We start from the raw sequence: 10,000 nt of genomic DNA on the forward strand, positions 1-10,000 counted from the left end.
ATAATAATAATAATAATAATAATAATAATAATAATAATAATAATAAATAATGATAATTTAAATAGATACTGAATATTAGACTACAATTGACATCTATTTACTGAATACACGTGGTATTTTTAGAGGAGATTCTTTTTTTACGAAACACGCCAGGAAGTAGGCAACAGTGGGGAGTGAACCTGGGACTGGGTTTCGTAAAAAAAAGCAATTACTTTTTTTTATGAAACCCGGCAATATCCGACAAAGTTATGGAAAGAAAGTAGGCAACAGTGGGGGAGTGAACCCGAGACTCAGGGAAGTGTACACTATTGGGGAGTAAACCTAAGTCTATGGTTTTTCGACAGCTTTTGGCGGGTTTCGTAAAAATGTAATTGCTTCATTCTCGTCTAGTACCCACCTCCCTTAGTCCGGCTTCATTTCTCACTGGTATCCATCTTCCATAGTCCCAGTTCATTTCCACTGTTAACCTCTTCTCACAGTCCCAGGTTCACTCCCAACCGGTGTGCACTTCCCTGAGTCCCGGTTCATTGCCCAATGGTGCCCACTTCCCATAACTTTTGACAATATCGGTAAGTTTTGAAATAAAAGTACATTCTGAGCTCCCTGTCCACTGGTATGAACCTCTCGCAGTCCCAGGTTCAATCCTCATCGGTGTCCGAATCCCAGATTCACTCCCCACTGCTGCCTGCTTCCCATAACTTTGTCGGGTTTTGGCGGGTTCCGATAAAAAGTAATTCCCCCTCTCCCTTGGTCTTGCTTTTTTACAAAATCCAGAGTCCCAGGTTCACTCTCCACAAGTGTACACTTCCCTGAATCACAGGATCACCCCCACTGTTGCCTACTTCAATAACTTTGTCGGATATTGCCAGGTTTGTCGGGTTTCGAAAAAAAGTAATTGCTTTTATATGAAACTCGCTGAAACCCGCCGAAAACCAGAGTCTCAGGTTCACTCCCTACTGGTGTACACTTCCATGAATCTCAAGTTAACCCCCCAATGTTGCCTACTTCCATAACTTTGTCAGATATTGCCGGGTTTCGTAAAAAGGTAATTCCTTTTATGTGAAACTTGCTGAAACCCGCCGAAAACCAGAGTCTCAGGTTCACTCCCCACAGGTGTACACTTCCATGAATCTCAGGTTCACTCCCCACTGTTGCCTCACTTCCCATAACTTTGTCGGATATTGCCGGGTTTCATAAAAAGGTAATTGCTTTTATGTGAAACTCGCTGAAACCCGCCAAAAACCATAGTCTCAGGTTGACTCCCCACTGGTGTACACTTCCCTAAGCTCAGGTTCACTCCCCACTGTTGCCTACTTCAATAACTTTGTCGGATATTGCCAGGTTTCGTCGGGTTTGGTAAAAAGTAATTGCTTTTATGTGAAACTCGCTGAAACCCGCAGAAAACCATAGTCTCAGGTTCACTCCCCATTGGTGTACACTTCCCTTAGTCTCACGTTCACTCCCCATTATTTGCCTACTTTCCATAACTTTGCCTCATTTTGTTGGGATTTGGCGCATTTCGTAAACAAAATGTAATTGCTTTTTTTTTCCTCCAAAACTCACTGAAAACCAGTCCCAGGTTCACTCCCCACTAGTGTACACTTCCCCGAATCTCAGGTTCACTCCCCACTGTTGCCTACTACCATAACTTTCTCGGATATTGCCAGGTTTCGTCGGGTTTCATAAAAATGTAATTGCTTTTATATGAAATTATCTGAAGCCCGCCGAAAACCATAGTCTCAGGTTCACTCCCCACTGGTGTACACTTCACTGTCTCAGGTTCAGTCCCCCGCTTTGCCTACTTTCCACTAGTTTGCCGCATATTGTCGGGTTTCGTAAAAAAGTAACCCCCCCCCCCCCATTTTGTTACTGCTGTTTTACAAAACCCAGAGTCCCAGGTTCACTCCCCACTGGTGTACACTTCCCTGGTTCTCAGGTTCATCCCTCCCTCCCCCCCCCCCTTACACACTCACACACACACACACACACGCTGCTGCCTAACTCCCATAACTTTGTCGGATATTGCCAGGTGTCGTCGGGTTTCGTAAAAAAGTAATTGCTTTTTATTACGAAACCGCGCCGAAACCCAGTCCCAGGTTCACTCCCCACAGGTGTACACTCCTCTGAGTCCCAGATTCACTCCCACGGCTGCCCTCTTTGTCAGGTTTCGGAAAAAACAACAACACCGTATTATAGTGCAAAACCACTATTCAGTATCAGATACTGAATAGTACAAAACCACTATTCAGTATCAGATACTGAATAGTGGAAAACCGCTATTCAGTATCTGATACTGAATAGTGCAAAACCACTATTCAGTATCAGATACTGAATAGTGCTAGCCAATATGTTATGTTATGTTATGTTAAAGTGATACTGAAGGGTTCAAGATTCTTAAACTTCTGCGTTGGAAATGTCCAAAGACTAACTAACCAATGCCGCCTCTGTGTAATCTTGGGAGTATCAAACTGAGAAACTAGTAGTGAGTAGGAAAGTGCCAGAAGACAATAGAGAATAACCTTCGGCGATGGGGATTCAAACACATAACCTTTCATACACGCTTTCGGATCGGAAGGTCCTAGGTTTGAGCCTTGCTCGGCGCATAGTTGAGTCCTTGGAAAAGGTTCTTTATCCATTCTCTCACCGTACTCAGGTGTAAAATAAGTACCTGGTCATGTGTGTGTGGGTCGTGGGAGAGGGACTCAAGATAGATACTACTACTTACTACGCTTGTTACCACTTTTTTTTTTTTTTTGAGTGGTGGATGGCTCGATAGCAGAGTCCCTGTCGCGGCCAGGTAGAGTTGTCGTAACCCTCCTTCCGCACTAGGACAAAACTGTCCCGGGACAAATTTGTCCTATCCCAATGGAGAAAACTTCTATTCAAAAGGGGTTCCGCACTAGGACAGGACTGTCCCAGGACACACCTGCGCGAATGCATAATTTTTTTTTTTTTTACAAGACTCAAAAGTTTTTTTGTAGGCAATTGCAACTGTAATAATTCACATTTTATGAATCAACATAAGATACGACATGACGACAATGATTTTTTACACTGTACAATGGGATTTGTTTACATAAGATTTATATAATCATTAAATATTCTTATAGCAAGAGTAATATTATTGCTACTGCTACTACTACCACTACCACTACCACGACGACGACGACTACTACTACTACTACTACTACTACTACTACTACTACTACTACTACTACTACTACTACTACTACTACTACTACGACTACTACTACTACTACTACTACTACTACTACTACTACTACTACTAGTAATGGATGGAATAGAGGTTGCATATTTCTGTGCTTTTACCACGTGGAAAAAAAAAGACAAATTGAAAGAGAAAACAATATTGGGTGCATCCTTTAATGACCCAAAGATTGCTCAAGGGTCAATTCCGTAGACTCTATGGTGATCTCCGATCTTATCTTAAAATGGCTTTCTTGGAATCACCTCATTTTACCCAGGTGCAAATGAGTACCAGTTCGCTGATGAAAGTAATCTTTGACGGACTAGCATCATTCAAGAGGATAATAGAAAGTCAGCATGCTTCGTACCCGAAAGGCATCAGTTGATTAAGTCACCTCGCCTAGCTCAATTTGCGGCGCTGCACTGCGGCTAACGCCTGGTTATACCTTGTCCTAGCTAAATTTGCGGCGCTGCATTGCGGCTGACGCCTGGGTTATTCCAGTCTTACCTTGGAATAGACCCTCGAGAAAAATTTCCCCTATGGGATGAAAAAATGAATTTTATTATTTTAAATTTTAAACTGTTATCTGTCTGCTCAACGCCACAGAAACATGGATAAGTTCCGGATTTATAAGCTTAGGAGGCAAGATGGCCTATGGTTAGCGCGTTGTACTCTGGACTCAGAGGTTCTGTGTTCGATTCCGACCGAAGCCAACTTGTACTTTCTAGAGCAAGAAAATTTACTCCAATCACTCACTCCATTCAGGTGTAAAAGGGTACCTGTCAAGCTGGGATAGTAATCTGCGATAGACTACAGACTAGCGTCCCGTTCAAAGGTTTTCAAACAAATACGTTAATTGTCCGCTTCACGCTATTGAAACCGGAATAACTCCTGCACCATTGGCTACAAGGCTCTAAAGGACTTAATTTGTTTTACAATGAGTCCAAGTGGCTCAGAAGGACTTACTTTAAAATATTTTCATTGAGAATTCCCGAAATAAATAACGATAAAGATAATTGATCCCACAAGTTACCGAATAGATGTGCGACCGGTTTTAGACACGTTACTGCTGTGTCACAAAGTGTGACACTTCTTAAATTATATTTATAAACATACGTTTTTAAATTGCCGAAAATATTTATGTTGCTATGCCTTCTGTACGTGGTTTCATCACATAGAATTATTTTTTGAATTGTTCTTGCTTTTTTATATTCAGAATTGAAATAAATAAATAAATTATAACTGTGAAATTGAATGTAAGCTTCAGTTTAATATACGAAAACAGATAAAATGGACGTTTCGGATTTCCCCTTCATCAACAACACATGATGAATTAAAAACTACAGACGAATGAGATAATGTGGTAGTGGCGTTGTTAAGATGCATAAACAAAAACATTGATAGGCAGGAAATTGTTTGCTACTTTGTGAGGAAGCGCGAATTAAAACAGAGCAATATAAATTTATAAAAGGTGCGTACTTAATTATGTTAAAAGAGGGGAGGCGGGAAGGAACTGTGTAATGCAGTTTAGAAGACAGTGAACTAAAATAAAGTGTGGACTATTGTTGGAAAATAAATACAATGGAATTGGAAATAAATACAAAATATAAGGGATGTAGGTATTAATATATTAGTGGCATTAGCCATAGAAGAAACAACAATAGTAGTAGTAGTAGTAGTAGAAGTAGTAGTAGTAGTAGTAGTAGTAGTAGTAGTAGTAGTAGTAGTAGTAGTAGTAGTAGTAGAGTAGTAGTAGGGATGCAGAAAATAAAGACAGGCATTTCAATTTTGACACGGCGCCGCCAAGTCTGGGACTTTTTTGTCCTAGTGCGGAAGTCTGCTATATTTTTCTACTATCACAAACGATATGAACACGGGACTGGGACAGTCCTGTCCCGTTGATTTTGTAGCATTTCACAACGGCTTGGGACACAACGGGACTGTTTTGTCCCGTCCCAATAGGTGCGGAAGATCTCTCTAAATTCTATATGTTACAGATTTGGGAAAGGACTGTCCCGGGGATTTTGTAGCATTTCACAACGGCTTGGGACACAACGGGACTGTTTTGTCCCGTCCCAATAGGTGCGGAAGATCTCTCTAAATTCTATATGTTACAGATTTGGGACAGGACTGTCCCGGGACATATAATTCTATGTGATGAAACCACGTACAGAAGGCATAGCAACATAAACATTTTCGGCAATTTAAAAACGTATGTTTATAAATATAATTTAAGAAGTGACACAGCAGTAACGTGTCTAAAACCGGTCGCACATCTATTCGGTACCTTATGGGATCAATTATCTTTATCGTTATTTATTTCGGGAATTTTCAATGAAAATATTTTTAAGTAAGTCCTTCTGAGCCACTTGGACTCATTGTAAGACAAATTAACTCCTTTAGAGCCTTGTAGCCAATGGTGCAAGAGTTATCCCGGTTTCAATAGCGTGAAGCGGACAATTAACGTAACGTGCAGCGCCGCAAATTGAGCTAGGCGAGGTGACTTACTCAAGGCAACACAGGGCATCAGCGGGTGATCGAACTGATGCCTTTCGGGTACGAAGCAAAGACCGTACCACCGAGCTATGCTGACTTTCTATTATCCTCTTGAATGATGCTAGTCCGTCAAAGATTACTTTCATCAGCGAACTGGTACTCATTTGCACCTGGGTAAAATGAGGTGATTCCAAGAAAGTCATTTTAAGATAAGATCGGAGATCACCATAGAGTCTACGGAATTGACCCTTGAGCAATCTTTGGGTCATTAAAGGATGCACCCAATATTGTTTTCTCTTTCAATTTGTCTTTTTTTTTCCACATAGTAAATCACAGAAATATGCAACCTCTATTTCATCCATTACTAGTAGTAGTAGTAGTAGTAGTAGTAGTAGTAGTAGTAGTAGTAGTAGTAGTAGTAGTAGTAGTAGTAGAAGTAGTAGTAGTAGTAGTAGTAGTAGTAGTAGTTGTTGTTGTTGTTGTTTTGTTGTAGTAGTGTAATAGTGAATAGGTAGTGGTAGTAGTAGTAGTAGTAGTAGTAGTAGTAGTAGTAGTAGTAGTAGTAGTAGTAGTTAGTAGTAGTAGTAGTGGTAGTGGTAGTGGTAATAGTAGTAGTTGTAGTAGTAGTTGTTGTAGTAGTAGTAGCAGCAGCAGCAATAATATTACTCTTGCTATAAGAATATTTCATGATTATATAAATCTTATGTAAACAAATCCCATTGTACAGTGTAAAAAATCATTATCGTCATGTCGTATCTTATGTTGATTCATAAAATGTGAATTATTAGAGTTGTACCAGGGACTTATTTTTTAACTTATTAATTTATAATTCAAACTATTAAATAACTAATCTATTAAATAGAAGATTTTACATTATTATTATCACCATTATAATTATCATTATTATTATTATTATTATTATTATTATTATTATTATTATTATTATTATTATTATTATTATTATTATTATTACTATCATTATTACTATCATTGTTTGCCTTGCTTTATTATTGATTTTATTTACTTGATTTGTTGATGAAAATATTATATTCTTGTATGAGTTATATTGACAATTGCCTACAAATTAACTTTTGAATCTTGTAAAAAAAAAAATTAAAAAATAATGCATTCGCGCAGGTGTGTCCCGGGACAGTCCTGTCCTAGTGCGGAACCCCATTTGAATAGAAGTTTTCTCCAGCGGGACAGGACAAATTTGTCCTGGGACAGTTTTGTCCTAGTGCGGAAGGAGTCTAAGTGAGTAGGAAAGTGCCAAAAGACAATGGATAGTTCGAAGATGACGTCACACAGATGAGGTCTTTGTTATTGTTTTTTTTTTTTTTTTTTTTTTTTTTTTGCCATCCGCGTTTAAGAGTAATGCTCACTGAATTGTATTAACCCGACTAGAAACGTTCATGGATACACACAGTTTTGTGTGTTGGTCCATTATACTTCCGGATGGCAATATTATGAGATTCTTAGCCAAGCGCATACTATCTATAGAGAATAACCTTCGGCGATGATGGCGGTTTAAACACATACACACTTACTTGTTCAGATCTTGGGAGAGAGCATTTGGGAACTATCTAGTTCGAAATCTCAAACACAAGGGTTCAAAAATCATATACTCATGAATATCTTTTCAGTCACCTTACCTTTATCATTTCTTATCTGCTTTATCATTTCTTATCTGGCAGATATTAGATAGATAGATACGGTACCTACTTCGGAAGTAGGTCAGTAGGTTACTTTCCACGTGAAGCGGCTATGTGGTCTAGTGGTATGACACTCGCTTTCAGATCGGAAGGTCCTAGGTTTGAGCCTCGCTCGGCGCATAGTTGAGTCCTTGGAGAAGGCTCTTTATTCACATTCTCTCACCGTACTCAGGTGTAAAATGGGAACCTGGTCGTTAACAGCGTTTTCTCCGTCCGAAAAAATGGTAATGTCGACTAACAGGCGTCATGCCCCATCCTACATGTTAAATGTTGCTGTTGGCCAGGGACCCCTTGTAAAGCGCTTTGAGCACATTTAGTGGATATTGCTCTATAAAAAACCTTATTTTATCATTTATTTATTATGATGTAATGGAAACGACACTGGTTTGTACTCAGACTTAACTGTTTTATATAGATAGAACGAAGTTGACGTCACTCAAGTCTTTGTTATTGTTTGTTTTGTTTTGTTTTTGTTTTTTTTTGCCATCCATGTTTATGAGTAATTCTCACTTAACTGTATTATCCAGACTATAAAAGTTCAAGGTTACACATCATTTTGTGTGTTGGTCCCTTGTATTTCCGGATGGCAATGTTGTGAGTTTCTTAGCAAAGCGCACAACATCTGTACGCTTTGACTTCCAAGATTGTGACCAAGATTTTGTAGCAGATGTGACCTCAAAACGGTATTATGTCGGGATGGACCAGATGCTACAAAGTCAAATTATAGTTCGACTGGTCAAAATTATAAAACGTTGGTATTTAGCACCGTAAAATATGATATTCCTTCTCATCTATAAGGTATATAAACTCAACTTAAGTCTGATATTTCTGGCTACAAATTCCATTTTCAGCATCTTAATCATCCCTACTTAATACCGTTTTGAGATGAGGGGTCACAAATATGCTTGAGATAATAGTTATGTTTCTTCTTTTGTTTTTAATAGTTTTATGGCGCTTGCAACACGTTTAGGTCATTTCAGTGCCAGTAAAAAGGATTGTGAAAGAACCCCTCAGGATTACAATTAAAAACACACAAGAAAGGTAAGACAAAGGGGAATGGTACAAATAGGGAACAGATGTAGACTCCTAGAGCACACCATCAATGTACTTAGCTTGAGCTCAATCAAAAGTCTCATTCAGACACAAGCTCAAGATCCCACTAAGATAACCAAATGATTTTTATACATTCTATAGATAGTTCGAAGATGACGTCACTCAGGTCTTTGTTATTGTTTTTTGCCATCCGCGTTTATGAGTAATGCTCACAGAACTGTATTAACCTGACTTTAAACGTTCATGGATATACACAGTTTTGTGTGTTGGTCCATTATACTTCCGGATGGCAATGTTATGAGCTTCTTGGCCAAGCGCATACTATCTATACAACAAATATAACAATGCATAACTGAGAGATGGTTTACAAGGAAAATGTATTATCCCTCAAAACGTAACCCTCTCCTTACCAGCCATTTTCAAGATTTTCCCCCAAACTTCACACCCAACTAAAACAAAATAGTTTTTCATCACTCAAACACAATAGCAGTAACATTCTTGCAATACATAATTTCTTTGGCAAAACATGTTCTACAACACACAGTTCACTTTATTTAATTTTTATGCTGTACAAAAGAAATTTGAATAAGAAAAATGTTGGTTGTATCGTATTATTATTATTATTATTATTATTATTATTATTATTATTATTATTATTATTATTATTATTATTATTATTATTATTATTATTATTGTTATTATTATTATTATTATTATTATTATTATTAATTATTATTATTATTATTATTATTATTATTATTATTATTATTATTATTATTATTATTATTATTATTATTATTATTATTATTATTATTATTATTATTATTATTATTATTATTATTATTATTATTACTGTTATTATTATTATTATTATTATTATTATTATTATTATTATTATTATTATTATTATTATTATTATTATTATTATTATTACGAGTATTATTATCAATATTACCGTTATTATTTATTATTATTATTATTATTATTATTATTATTATTATTATTTATTATTATTATTATTATTATTATTATTATTATTTATCATTATTACTGTTATTATTATTATTATTATTATTATTATTATTATATTATATTATTATTATTATTATTATTATTTTATTATTATTATTATTAGTTATTATATTATTATTATTTATTATTTTTATTTATTATTATTATTATCATTATTATTATTATTACTGTTATTATTATCATTATTATTATTATTATTACTGTTATTACTACTACTACTACTACTACTACAACTACTACTACTACACTACTACTACTACTACTACTACCACTACTATTCTTCTTCTTATTATTATTAATGATCATCAAAATGGCACGTTTAAAATGTCGTTACATTTTTGCCATATTTGGCTGCTAGAAAGGATTTTTAGTCTAGTTCCACTTTAAATAATCTGGCCATTGTCTCTGTGAGTGTAAACGAAACAAGATGTCTACATTAATTGTGTTATCAGACCTGCAAATACGTGCACGTCGTTCTACATCAACCCGTTATAATAAA

General features: G+C 36.4%; 1 protein-coding gene across 1 annotated transcript in view; it reads right to left on the reverse strand.

Moving 5' to 3' along the window:
* LOC144981155 (uncharacterized) overlaps positions 1–10,000 on the reverse strand; it is a 34,278-nt gene that overhangs the window by 22,817 nt on the left and 1,461 nt on the right. The gene's annotated exons all lie outside the window — the stretch shown is intronic.

Source organism: Berghia stephanieae, chromosome 10 (assembly GCF_034508935.2).
Source record: "Berghia stephanieae isolate SIO BIC M18660-M18661 chromosome 10, UCSD_Bste_1.3, whole genome shotgun sequence".
In the NCBI taxonomy this organism is placed as follows: Eukaryota; Metazoa; Mollusca; class Gastropoda; order Nudibranchia; family Aeolidiidae; genus Berghia; species Berghia stephanieae.